This window comes from Tamandua tetradactyla, chromosome 2, assembly GCF_023851605.1.
Source record: "Tamandua tetradactyla isolate mTamTet1 chromosome 2, mTamTet1.pri, whole genome shotgun sequence".
Taxonomy (NCBI): Eukaryota; Metazoa; Chordata; class Mammalia; order Pilosa; family Myrmecophagidae; genus Tamandua; species Tamandua tetradactyla.
Window position 1 is genome coordinate 102,275,070 of NC_135328.1, and position 14,766 is coordinate 102,289,835.

Sequence of the window (14,766 nt, forward strand, 5' to 3'; positions counted from 1 at the left end):
TAAAAATAACCTCCAGGATAACCTCCCGACTCTGTTTGGAATCTCTCAGCCATTGACTCTTTATTTTGTCTCATTTCTCTCTTCTCCATTTCAGTTGAGAAGATTTTCTCAATCTCTTGGTGCTGAGTCCCAGCTCATTCTAGGATTTCTGTCCCACATTGTCAGGAAGATCCACACCCCTGAAAGTCATGTCCCATGTAGAGAGGGGGAGGGCAGTGAGTTTGCTTCTTGTTGTTGGCTGAGAGAGAGAGGCCACATCTGAGCACCAGAAGAGGTTCTCTTTGGGGCAACTGTTAGGCCTAATTTTAAGTAGGCTTAGCCTATCCTTTGTGGAGTTAAGTTTCATATGAACAAACCCCAAGATTGGGGGCTTGGCCTGTTGCTTTGACTGTCCCCACTGCTTGTGAGAATATCAAGAATTCTCCACTTGGGGAAGTTGAATTTTCCCCCTTTCTCACCATTCCCCCAAGGAGACTTTGCATATAATTTTTTATTCACTGTTCAAATCTTTCTGGGATTTATTGGGGCATCACTCTGGACAAACCTACAAAATCTCATGCCATACTCAAAGTTCCATGTACTTATGGTGTTTAATTAAGCTGTCCACATAAGTTATAATAGGAAATTCACTAGTCAAAATATACATTTTTTTTTTGCTTTAGTCTTACACATAAGTTAAAGTTTTAAAATATTAAATACCATCTATTTTCAACACCCTGATTACTGACATTCCTTTGTTCTTCCTCATGCAAAACATTTTAAAATTGTACATTTAGTCACTATTATTATACACTCTAGGCATTCCTAGATTGTACTATCTCAGTCTTTATTATATATCTTTCCATCTGATTTCATTCATGTCCCCAGGCCTCCTCCCTCTATCATTCTCACATTCAGCTTCATTCAATGCTTTAACATAATTGTATTACAGTTAGGTAGTATTGTGCTATCCATTTCTGAATTTTTACAATCAGTCTCATTGCACAATCTTTATCTCTTCAGTTCCAATTACCCAATATCTACCTTATTTCTATCTCCTGGTCTCTGTTCTTAACTGAAATTCTCCCAATTCATTCACTAATGTTAGTTCATATCAGTGAGACCATACAGTATTTGTCCTTTTGTTTCTGGCTAATCTCACTCAGCATAATGTCCTTAAGGTTCATCCATGTTGTTACATACTTCATAACTTTATTCTGCCTTACAGCTGCATAATATTCCATAATATGTATATACCACAGCTTGTTTAGACACTCATCTGTTGATGGATATTTGGACTATTTCCATCTCTTGGCAGTTGTAATTAATGCTGCTATAAACACTGGTGTGAAAATGTCCTTTTGTGTCTTTGCCCTCATGTCCTCTGAGTAGATACCTAGCAATGGTATTGTTGGATCATATGGCAATTCTATACTTAGCTTCCTGTGGAAACACCACACTGCCTTCAACAGTGGTTGTATCATTTGACATTCCCACCAACAATGGATAAGTGTGCCTCTTTCTCCAAATGCTCTCCAGCACTTGTCGTTTTCTGTTTTATTGATAATGGCCACTCTGGTGGGTGCGAGATGATATCTCATTGTGGTTTTGATTTGCATTTCCCTAATAGCCAGGGAAGTTGAGCATCTTTTCATGTGCCTTTTGGCCATTTGTATTTCCTCTTCTGAGAAGTGTTCAAGTCTTTTGCCCATTTTGTTATTGGGTTGTCTGTCTTTTTGTTGTTGAGTTGAACAATTTCTTTATATATTCTGGATACTAGCTCTTTATCTGATATATCATTTCCAAATCTTGTCTCCCATTGTGTAGGCTGTCTTTTTAATGTGTTTAATGTTGAGGAGTTCCCATTTCTTTCTTTCTTTCTTCAATGCTTGTGCTTTGGGTGTAAGGTCTAGGAAATCACCTCCTATTATAAGATTGATAAGACATTTCCCTGCATTTTCTTCTAACAGTTTTATGGTCTTAGATCTAATTTTTAGGCCTTTGATCCATTTTGAATTAATTTTTGTATAAGATGTGAGATATGGATCCTCTTTCATTCTTTTGCATGTAGATATCCAGTTCTCTAGGCACCATGTATTGAAGAGACTGTTCTGTCCCAGGTGAGTTGGCTTGATTGACTTATTACAGATCAATTGTCCGTAGATGAGAGGGTCTATATCTGAACACTCTATTTGATTCCATTGGCTAGTATATCTATCTTTACACCAGTACCATGCTGTTTTGACCAGTGTAGATTCGTAATACGCCTTAAAATCAGGTAGCATAAGTCCTCCAGCTTCATTTTTCTTTCTCAGGATACTTTTGCTATTTTGGGCACTCTGCCCTTCTAGATAAATTTGGCTATTGGTTTTACTTTTTCTGCAAAGTAAATTTTTTGAGATTTTAATTGGTATTGCATTGAATCTGTAAATCAATTCAGGTAGAATTGACATCTTAACTATATTTAGTCTTCCCAATCTGTGAACACAGTATGCCTTTTCATTTTTTGGGTCTTCTGTGATTTCTTTTAACAATTTCTTATAGTTTTTTTCGTATAGATCTTTTGTCTCTTTACTTAATATATTCCTAAATATTTTATTCTTTTGATTGCAATTGTAAATGGAATTTTTTCATGATTTCCTCCTCAGATTGTTCATTACTAGTGTATATAAACACTACAGATTTTTGAGTGTCGATCTTGTTATCTGCCACTTTGCTGTACTCATTTATTAGCTCTAGTAGTTTTGTGTGGATTTTTCAGGGTTTTCGACATATAGTATCATATCGTCTGCAAACAGCAAGAGTTTTACTTCTTCCTTTCCAATTTTGATGCCTTGTATTTCTTTTTCTTGTCTCATTGCTCTGACTAGAACTTCCAACACAATGTTGAATAACAATGGTGATAGTGGACATCCTTGTCTTGTTCTTGATCTCAAGGGGAAAGTTTTCAATTTCTCCCCAGTGAGGATGATGTTAGCTGTGGGTTTTTCATATACCTTTTTATCATGTTGAGGAAGTTCCCTTCTCTTCCTGTCCTTTGAAGTGTTTTCCACAAGAAAGGATGCTGAATTTTGTCAAATTCCTTTTCTGCATTAATCAAGATGATCTTGTGATTTTTCTGCTTTGATTTGTTGATGTGGTGTATTACATGAACTGATATTCTTATGTTGAATAATCCTTGAATACCTGGATAAGTCCTACTTGGTCATGGTGTATAATTCTTTTAATGTGGTGCTGAATTCGATTTGCAGGAATTTTGCTTAGGATTTTTGAATCTATATTCATAAGAGAGATTGGCACGTAGTTTTCTTGTAATTTTTTTGTCTGTCTTTGGTATGAGGGCGATGTTGGCTTCATAGAATGAGTTAGGTAGCTTTCCCTTCTCTTCAATTTTTTGAAGAGTTTAAGCAGTATTGGTCTAATTCTTCCTTGAATGTTTGGTAGAATTCACATGTGAAGCCATCTGGTCCTGGACTTTTCTTTTCTGGAAGCTTCTTAATGACTACATTTCTTCACTTGTGAATGGTTTGTTGAGGTTGTCTATTTCTTCTCGATGTTCATGCCTTTCTAGGAAGTTGTCCATTTCATCTACATTGTTGAGTTTATTAGAAAAAGTTGTTCATAGTACCCTCTCATGACTTCCTTTATTTCCGTGGGGTCAGTGGTTATTTTTCCACTCCCATTTCTGACTTTATTTATTTGCATCCTCTCTCTTCTCTTTTTGTCAACCTCACTAAGGGTCCCTCAATCTTATTGATTTTTTCATAGAACCAACTTCTGGTTTTGTTGATTTTCTTGATTGTTTTCATGTTCTCAATTTCATTTATTTCTGCCCTAATCTTCATTACTTCTTTCCTTTTGCTTGCTTTGGGGTTAGTTTGCTGTTCTTTCTCTAGTTCTTCAAAGTGGACAGTTAATTCCTTGATTTTTGGTCTTTTTTCTTTTTTGATATAGCCATTTAAGGCAATAAATTTCCCTCTTAACACTGCCTTTGCTGCATCCCATAAATTTTGATATGTTGTGTTTTCTTTTTCATTTGCCTCGAGATATTTACTGACTTCTCCTGTAATTTCTTCCTTGACCCACTGGTTGTTTAAGAATGTGTTGTTGAGCCTCCATATACTTGTGAATTTTCTGGCACTCTGACTATTATTGATTTCCAGCTTCATTCCTTTATGATTTGAGAAAGTGTTTTGTATGAATTCAATCTTTTTAAATTTATTGAGACTTGCTTTGTGACCCAGCATATGGTCTATCCTTGAGAATGATCTATGAGCACTTGAGAAAAAGGTGTATCCTGTTGTTGTGTGGTGTAATGTTCTATAAATGTCTTTCAAGTCTAGCTCATTTATTGTATTATTCAAATTCTGTTTCTTTATTGATCCTCTGTCTAGATGCTCTGCCCTTTGATGAGAGTGGCAATTGAAGTTTCCAACTATTGTGATAGACGTGTCTATTTCTCTTTTCAATGTTTGCCTCATGTATTTTGGAGCATTCTGGATCAGTGCATAAATATTTATGATTGTTATGTCTTCCTGTTGAATTGTTCCTTTTATTAATACATAGTGTCCTTCTTTGTCTCTTTTAACTGATTTACATTTGAAGCCTAATTTGTTGGATATTAGTATAGCTACTCCTGCTGTTTTCTGATTGTTATTTGCATGAAATATCTTTTCCCAAGATATTTGGGAAGCTATGTTTGATAGGAAAGATATGAAACCTCTTTCAACCTATGTTTACCCTTGTGTCTAAGATGCTTTTCCTGTAGACAGCATATAGATGGGTCCTGTTTTTTAATCCATTCTGCCAGTCTATGTCTTTTGATTGGGGAGTTTAATCCATTAACATTTAGTGTTATTACTGTAAGGGCAGTACTTTCTTCTACCATTTTGCCTTTTGGATTTTATATGTCAAAGCTAACCTTTCTTTTTACTTTTACTGATAGTCTTCATTTCTACACTCTTCTCCACATCTCTCTTTCCTGTCTTTCCTACCTGTCTCTAGAGCTCCCTTTAGAATTTCTTGCAGAGCTGGTCTCTTGGTCAAAAATTCTCTCAGTGATTTTTTTGTCTGCAAATGTTTTAATTTCCTCCTCACTTTTGAAGGACAATTTTGCTGGATATAGAATTCTTGGTTGGCAGTTTTTATCTTTAAGTAATTTAAATTTATCATCACACTGTCTTCTCGCCTCTATTGTTTCTGCTGAGAAATCTACATATAGTCTTAATGGGCTTCCCTTGTATGTGATGGATTGTTTTTCTCTTGCTGCTTTCAATACCCTCTCTTTCTCTTTGACATCTGACATTCTGATTAGTAAGTGTCTTGGAGTACATCTGTTTGGTTCTTTTCTGTTTAGGGTGCACTGCACTTCTTGGATCTGTAATTTTAAGTCTTTCATAAGAGTTGGGAAATTTTCAGTGATAATTTCTTCCATTACTTTTTCTCCTCCATTTCCCTTCTGGGACACCCACAACACATATATTCATGTGCTTCATGTTGTCATTCAATTCCTTGAGTCCCTGCTCATATTTTTCAATTCTTTTCCCTATATTTCCTTTTGCTTGTTGGATTTCAGATGTCCCATCCTCCAGTTGGCTAATCCTATCTTCTGCCTCTTGAAATCTGACATTGTAGGTTTCCATTGTTTTTTTCATCTCCCCTGCTGTGTCTTTCATTCCCATAAGTTCTGTGATTTGTTTTTTCAGACTTTTGATTTCTTCTTTTTGTTCACTCCTTGCCTTCTTTATATCCTCCCTCAATTCACTGATTTAATTTTTGATGAGGTTTTTCATATCTGTTTGAACATTCTGAATTAATTGTTCCAACTCCTGTATCTCATTTGAATTGTTAGTTTGTTCCTTTGACTGGGCCATATCTTCAATTTTCCTAGTATGATTCATTATTTTTTGTGGTTGTCTAGGCATTTAATTCCCTTAATTGGTTTATTCTGGAGATTGTTTTCACTCTTTTTTTTTTACCTAGGATATTCTTGCTGGATGACTGTGTTGTCTATCTGTTCTTTGACATTCAGTTCAGCTTATTCCAGACCTCTAGCTTAGGTTTTGCTTAACAGATCAGAATTTTTCAGTTCTTGTTTTCTTATTTCTTGACCTGCCTATATGGTGCCTTTTTTCTCCTCTTTGGAGTGTCTACTTGGGTATTATAGACCCCAGCCAGATTTTCCCAGATGAAAGTGGCCTCCTATCAGGAGAACAAGTCACCTGTGTCAGTTTTCCATGAGGGTGAGACCCAGCAGATTGAAAGGCTTTCCTTTGAAGCCTCAGGGCTCTCCATTTTTCCTATCCTGCCCAGTATGTGGTGCTTGTCTGTCACCAGCATAATGTGATGTGGTATCTTTAACTTTGACAGACTCTCTCTGCTGGGGGCATGATCGAGACAGAGGAGAGGTTGTAGTCTGGTTTTAATTGCTTCACTTTTCCATGCCCTGGGGTCTGAACTCCTTGTGGGAGGGATTCCACCTGAGCTGGGCCCCACCCCTCTCCTGGGGAAGGCACAGGCTCCAGACAAACAAACAAGCTCAATTCAGCCTATTCCTGGGGCACTGGAGCCCGAGAAGCCTTGCAGCTGTATCCAAAGAGCTGTCAAGCCATAGAAACACAGCCACCAAAACGAAAGAGAAAAATCCTTTTCAGAGCAGGAACCCCATTCCTCAAGTTTGCCAATCAAGAGCTTAAGTTGGTACGTTGCTCTGTGTATCTGCAGGTCCTATGTGTCCCCTCCTTCCCTTCAGAGCCGAGACCTTTACAAATTCAAAAAAACCTCTGTTTTTTTTTTCTTTTTCCATCAGCCCTGCCTCCCCTCCCCCCATGCCAAGACAAAAACCAGTGACCTCTGTTTTACTGGAGGTTCAGCTGAACTGGGGGCCTATTTTTAGTAGTTAGAATTTGTTAATTAATTCCATATTGGAGTTTGGTTGTGCTCAGCCCCTGCTGCTGGTAAAGTCCCTTTCTTTTACCCTCTGGGAAGCAGCCTGTGGAGGAGGGGCGCCAGCTGCCACAGCTTGGGGAACTCATGGTTCTGGGGGGGCTCGCAGCCAGTCCACCTCCTCCAGACTGGGGTACGCTGTGTATCCAGTCACTGCATGGCCCCAGCAGTTGTTCTGCTCTGTTCCTGGCTATTAACTGCTCTGCAGGATGAACTAAATCCCACACCTCGCTAAGCTGCCATCTTGGCCAAGATTCTGAGGCAGATGGTTTTATTTTCCAGTATACAGATGAAAGAGCTTGTTAGAGGTTGCTTTGGCTTTGGTAGAACTCAGATTAAAAATCCTATCCTTTGACTCCAATTCTCTTTCAACTGTACCGTTAACAGTCAGTTTAGATTTAATTTAAAGAAAGTCAAGGTGTTCACCACTTTCCTGATTACAATTCAGTTTTAAAATACCAAAAACTTCGTTATGGACTACTTTGATATCCATACTTTGATATCCATAGTCTTGTTTATTTATCCTGGAGATACTTTCTAGTCCGTTTTCCTAGAGGGTACTTAGCCTTGATGTATTTCATCTCCCTCCTTAGGGCCATCATATCTCTTACTTTTCCCCTTTATTCATCTCTCTCTCTCTCTCTGTCTCTTTCCATTGATCCATCCCCATCTCCTCCTCCCTGCCTCTGCACTTTGTCTCTATTCCCTCTCTCCTCTCCCACTTCTTTCCTCTTTCAGTCCCCCCTCCCCTGCTCTTCCCCTCCCTCCTATTACTTCCTTCTACCTCCCTATTATGTTCATATCTCAACACTACCTCCCTAGTGTTTGAGCTTTGGCATAATCTGAGCATATTATAAGGCTCCTGCATCCACATTTAAATATTCATAATATCATCAAATAACTTTGCAATTTTTCCTTCATGCTTACAAAATAAGCATGCAATTCCAATGCAGATCCAGAATCTTTAAAAAAGTTTGTGTTCATCTAAAAAAATCCCATAAAATCACAATCATGGAAAAAAAGTATATACCCAATTAGAAAATGGGCAAAGGACATGGAGAGATTTTCACCCAAGAGGATATGCAGATGACAAACATGTGAAAAGACGTTCACCATCAGCCATGAGGAAAGTGCAAATGGAAACCACAATGAAGTATCACTACACATCTTTTATAGCAGCTAAAATAAAAATATTGATAATGCCAAGTGCTGGTAAGGATGAGGAGAAACTGGATCTCTCCTATGTTGCTGGTGGGAATGTAAAATAATGCAGCCATTCTGGGAAACAGTTTGGCGTTTCCTAAAGAAAACTACATAATACTTAATGAACGTGAGCTCATTTTGTGTGTGTGTGTGTTTGTGGAACACACTCATTTGGGAAAACTGGTCCTTGATTTGACATAGAGAAGGAAAATGAAAATCTGTGGCTATACTCTCCACATTATAGGGTTATTAGTATAGCTAATAGTCATGTATTTAAGTTTGTTAAGCACCAGGATATTTGATATACACTGAGTTGATCTTCAAAATAACCCTAGGATAGATGCTATAATTATCCCATTTTATATATGGGAAAATTAGGGCTTAGAGGTAAATGACTTGCCCAAAGTTACATGACTGGCTTATGTCCATTGATTAGAGGGTAGGGTCTGTGCCAGGCGTTCTGAAAAGATAAGTAAATCAAAAGTCCTCTTGTGTGTGCATGTGTGTGTTTTAATTGTACATATATGCACATAGTTCTTTTATTTTCGGTTTTTCTTTATCCTTATGTTGTAGGTTTGTCCCTTGTATATAGGATATGACTGGAATTTAATTTTCTCATCTGATAATCATAGTCTTTTAAGTGGTAAATTGAATTTATTTATATTTCTTTGTGATTCCTGATGTTTTAGAATTTATTTCTAACTTATCTTTTGCTTTCTCATCCTGATTTTTCTATATTCTCTCCTTTATCCATTATTGCGCTTTCCTCAATTTATTTTTAATTCGACTTTTGCTTTCTTCTGTGTTGGAATTTATATATTCTATTGTATTTCTTTAATGATTAGCCTTAATTATTTTTTCAAACAATCAGATGTATAAAGAAAATAGTGCAATATCTTGCTATTCAAACTGTGGTTTAAAATAAACGTGGTTAAGAATCTGCAGCATCCATATGTGGACTCTTTCTCCAGCCAACACAACAAGCAAACTCACCGCCCTCTCCCTGTCTACGTGGGACATGACTCTCAGAGGTGTGGACCTTCCTGACAACGTGGGACAGAAATCCTAGAATGAACTGAGACTCAGCATCAAGGGATTGAAAAAAACCCTAGAATGAGCTGAGACTCAACATCAAGGGATTGAGAAAACCTTCTCGACCAAAAGGGGGAGGAGCGAAATGAGACAAAGTGTCAATGGCTGAGAGATTCCAAACAGAGTAGAGAGGTTATCCTGGAGGTTATTATTACACATTGAATAGATATTACCTTGTTATTCAAGATGTAACAAAGAGACTGGAGGGAACTGCCTGAAAATGTAGAGCTGTGTTCCAGTAGCCATCTTTCTTAAAGATGATTGTATAATGATATAGCTTTCACAATGTGACTGTGTGATTATGAAAACCTGTGTCTGATGCTCCTTTTATCTACCTTGTCAACAGATGAGTAGAACATATGGAATAAAAATAAATAATAGGGGGAATAAATGTTAAAATAAATTTAGTTTGAAATGTTACTGATAAATGAAAGGGAGGGGTAAGGGGTATGGTATGTATAAATTTTTTTATTCTGTTTTCATTTTATTTCTTTTTCTGAATAGATGCAAATGTTCCAAGAAATGATCATGATGATGAAAATGCAACTATGTAATGATATTGTGAATTACTGATTATATATGTAGAATGGAATGATCAAAATAGGAATGCTTGCATTTGTTTTTTTTTTTTTTTTGGTATTTAAAAATAAATAAAAAAAAAGGATCTGCGGCATCTGGCATCACTTGAGAGCTGATTAGAAATGCAGAATCTCGGGCCCTAACCCCAAATCTACTGAATCAGGATCTACATTTTAACAAGATCCTTGGTGATTCATGTGCAGATTAAAATGTGAGAAGCATTATTTTAATGAAACTCTGTACCTGTATTTAACAGGTGTTAACACTTTGCCACAATTGCTACATATATTCATTTTTTCCTTATGTATTTAAAAGTAAATTCAGGAACTATGACAGTTACACTCTAAATTGTTTAATATGGATCTCTTAAAAATAAGGACTTTTCCTACATATTCACAATACCATTATCATGCTTAGCAACATTAATTCCTTAATATTATCTAGTACCTAACTAATATTTGGATGTCTCCAGTTGTTTCTAAAATATCTTTTATGGTTGGTTAGAGTGAACTCATGTTCAGTCATAGTCACTACATAGCATTTGATCATTCTTTTATTTGTCTTAAGTTTCTTTAAATCTAGAATAGCTGCTTCTTTTTCTGACATTGTCTAGTTGAGGAGACCAGCTCAATTATCTTGTGAAGGTCCCAAATTCTGGATTTGTCCAGTTGCTTCCCTGTAGTATTGTTTAACTTATTCTTCTAGCCCCTGTATTTTCTGCAAAGCAGAAGTGAGAGCTAAACACTTGATTAGATTCAAATTAAACATTTAAAAAATAATGATGCTAATATTCAACACTGGGCTCAGATGGGGTAAGTCTGATGCCTTCCTTGTAACGTTTGGTTTGTTTTTTTTTCCTCTGTAACTAACAATTAACCTGTAGGGTGATACTTTGGCATCCTGCAAATATTTAGTCCCCCAACTACTATTCATCTGCTGGGAATCCTTGCTGAATTCAATTTTTTCATTAGGGGTTGCAAAATAGTGACTTTTGAATACTTTATTGCTTCTATATGCATTACCTGGAATTGCTCAATCAATATGAGCTTTTCTTTGTTTAGTGCTGTTTAATTATTCTCAAGTACAATTCTTCCTGAAAGACAGTGGGAGGGTATAATTATTATCTCCCAACCCTTAAAAGCTTAATATGCATACTTAACAAAATCTAAGTTATTCAGTATCTCTATCCTCTTTCCCCCAAATTCCTCCACTTACCTGACACATTATTTTTGTCAGGGTTTAGTCCTATCTTCTTTTGTCCCCCCCACCTCCCTCCATTATTACTGATTTATATAGCTCTGTTTACCAGCATGTCAACCTGTTGTTTTTACCCACTCCCTCCGATTTCTTCTATTTCCTGTTATTATTTCCCATCTTCAGATACAAATTTTCTCTAGTGAGGTCTTCCGGCGGTACACACCTTTAGTCTTTGTTCTGAAAACGAAAACGATTTGACTGATGTATGATTCTAGATTGCCAGTCGCCGTCCTCCATCCTCCACTCCATTCAGGAGGGTGGGTCCCCAACCTGCATCTCAGCACTGAGACTTCCCTTTGCTACTTTTGGTTAACTCATCTATTTTGCTGAAGCACGCTCTCCAGTGGCTTCCTAACAAAGGGCACATGGGATAAATTTTTGGACCCCTTCTATATTACTAAATATCTTTCTTTAGGCTTCATGCTTGATTTTTAATATGATATAGAATTGACAGGCATGGTTCCTTAAACATTTTGAAGTAACTGTCCGAGAACCCTTCAGTGTAGTTGTTGAGAATTAAATGTCATTTTGACTCCAAATCCCTTCTTTGTGATCTGTTTTTCCTCTCTGAAAGCATTTAGGATCTTTTATTTACTTTGTTTCTTCAAAACGTCATGACAACATGCTGAGGTGGGGGTTCTTTTTCATTTGTTTAAATTGAACACTTGGTGAGCTCTTCAATCTAGAGACATATTCTTCTATTATAAAATGTTTGTTTTTGTACTTTGATAATTTTATTCTTTCAATTTAATCTGGGACTGCTGTTACTCGCTTGATAGATACCTTTGATTTATGCTCGAAGCTTGCCCTTTCTGTCCTATTTTAATCTCTTTGTCTTTTTGTTTTGTTTTTGTTTTCTCTTTGTCTTTTATAATTTTTAAAAAATTTTCTTTGTCTTTTCTATTCTGAGAGATCTATCTAGTTATTATTGTTCAACCCTTCTATTGAATTTTTTGTCCTTTTATTGAATTTTTAATTATATTGGTCATGCTCTGAATTTTTTTATCATCACAATCAAACTTTTTAAATGAAAAATAGCATATATACAAAAAAGCAAGACATTTCAAAGCACATCACAACAATTAGCTATAGAACAGATTTCAGAGTTTGATATGGGTTACAATTCCATAATTATTTTTTACTTTTTTTTATTGTATAGTATAACATATATACAAAGCAAAGAAATAAAAAAGCAATAGTTTTCAAAGCACTCTTCAACAAGTGGTTACAGGATAGATACCAGAGTTTGTCATGGGCTACCATACGATCCTCTCATATTTTTCCTTCTAGCTGCTCCAGAATATAGGAAGATAGAGGGCTTAAATATTTTTTTATCATCACAATCAATTTTTTCCTTCTTTTTTTTTAGTGAACAATAACATATATACAAAAAAGTTATAAATTTCAAAGCACAGCACCACAATTAGTTGTAGCACATATTTCAGACTTTGACATGGGTTACAATTTCACAATTTTAGGTTTTTACTTCTAGCTGCTCAAATACTACAGACTAAAAGATATCAATTTAATGATTCAGCATTCATATTCATTTGTTAAGTCCTATCTTCTATGTATAATTACACCATCACCTTTGATCTTTCCATACCTCTCTTTAGGGTTGTTTGGGCTATGGCAATTCTAAATTTTTGCTACTGGAAGGGTCTGTAGCTAATATGGAATGGGGAGATGGAACTATCTGGAGATGCTGGGCTAGGTTTCAGGACTTATCTGGACCAGGGACCCATCTGGAAATTGTAGGTTTCTGGAAAGTTACTCTAGTGCATGCAACCCTTGTGGAATCTTATATATTGCCCTAGGTGTTCTTTAGGATTGGCTGGAATGGTCCTGGCTGGGGGTTGGCAGGTTATGATAGGTAGCAAAGTTTACTTGAAGCTTGCATAAGAGCTACCTCGAGAGTAGCCTCTCGACTCTATTTGAACTTCTTTTTTCCAATGCTCTGAATTTTAAAAAACTTTTTATTATTCTCAATTACTTTCATAGCATCCTGTTTTGTTTTTATGGATGCACTGTCCTCTTGTTTTGCTGATAATAATAATGGCAGTTTGTTTTCTTTAAAGTTTTATTTTCCTCCTGCATTATAGCTGTTTTCTTTGGGTTCATCACTTTTTGTTTGTTTGGGCCTCACTTTTTCCTAGTTGAGGCTTTCCACAAATGTCTGGCTGTCCTTGAGTCATAACAAATAGAAGAGCTTATGAAGGAAAATTGAGAAGTTAAATTATACAAAGGATTTGCTTTGGCTGTTGTTTTTGAATTAAGTGCCTAATTCTTGAGTGCCGTTTTTTTTTTACAACTGCACATAATGCTGTCTTTGTAGGAAAAAAATCCGAGCATTCGTGACTTAAAAAAAAAAAAGACTGTTTTCATAAAAAGACTGTGGGTGAATTTAGTGATAAGCTTGGGGAGATTTTCAATAATAATTGAGTATAAGGAGATATATTTCTTTGTCTTGAGTTCTGTGAGGGCTGTTCTTTTGCCCATATATACTTTTTTTTCATTTTAAACAAGAATTTTATTTAAACAGCAAGACACTTGACTTGAAGGGAAAACTATCTAGGATTCATTTCTTTTAGAGTAATTTATCCCTACTTAAAGACAGATTGCCCTACATGTAGCAGCTACGTACAAAAAAGTTATAAATTGTCCTTGATTTTATATTAATAAATGAAAAACATGAAAATTCTCCAGTCAAATAAGGATTTTTTTGTATGTTGTTGGTTTTTGTTGAACAGTGAGAGCAAAATAACGTACTGGAATATAAAGATAAGAGCTGAATGAGCATGCCACTAATGGAGAATGTGGGTATTTTCACAGAACCAGTATTTTTCACCACCCCATCTCCATTTGATGTCACTTAAAACATACCATTGGCTGTTTAGTTTTTAAAAAAAGCAATATGCTTGGGCACATACACCAGTTACTTTATGTACAATAAAGAAAAAGGAAAGGTAAAATGAAAGAATAGAGAAAACTATACTGTAGTAGTCAGGATGCAGTGAAACCAAATTGTGGTTTTTCTAATTGAGAACGTATTCTTGGTCTGTAGGAACAGAGTTCTGGAGTAAAGTAACAGGCTCCCCTTTTAACAGACACCTCCCGTCTGCTGCTGGAGCACATCAATTGTATCATCAGCCTCCATTTCCACCTGTGCAAGTGTGTCTGTTTTGTTGATTGGCTGCCCATCAAATCGGAATCTGATCTGCCTCATTGACAAGCCTGTGGTTCACAATAGGCTTTCATTAGTTTACGAAGTGGTGTCTGCCTCCTAACCTTAAACTGCACCACAGCACCACTCTGCCTTGCCACCTTCAAATTAGCACAAAGTTCTCGGTCTTGACTCCTTGCTTGGGGTCTTCATTGTCTCTGGTGAGACCTGGAGTCTTCTCAGTTACTGCTTCACAAAAGAGGTGCCAGGTCCACACCATACGAGTACACAGCAGCACCCGGAGTGGCAGAAGCTTATTTTGCCCATATGTGCTTTTAGGAGCACTGGACCATGCGATTGAAGAACTGGGTTCTACTTCCAGGTCCCTACTGTGGGATCATGGATACATCACTCACCTTCTCTGAACCTCAGTTTCCTAATATGTAAAATGAAATCCATTTCCTCACTGGACCATGATGGAGATCAGTGAGATAAAAAATTATTCTTCATCCTTGACTCAGGTTTGAAAGTTCTTAAATCCACGCCCC

The 14,766-nt window shown here is 36.6% G+C and overlaps 1 pseudogene; it reads right to left on the reverse strand.

Annotated features, from left to right (window-relative positions):
* Window positions 1-14,155: 14,155 nt before the first annotated feature.
* LOC143657055 (small ubiquitin-related modifier 3 pseudogene) lies at window positions 14,156-14,498 on the reverse strand (annotated as a pseudogene).
* Between the last annotated feature and the right edge of the window lie 268 nt (window positions 14,499-14,766).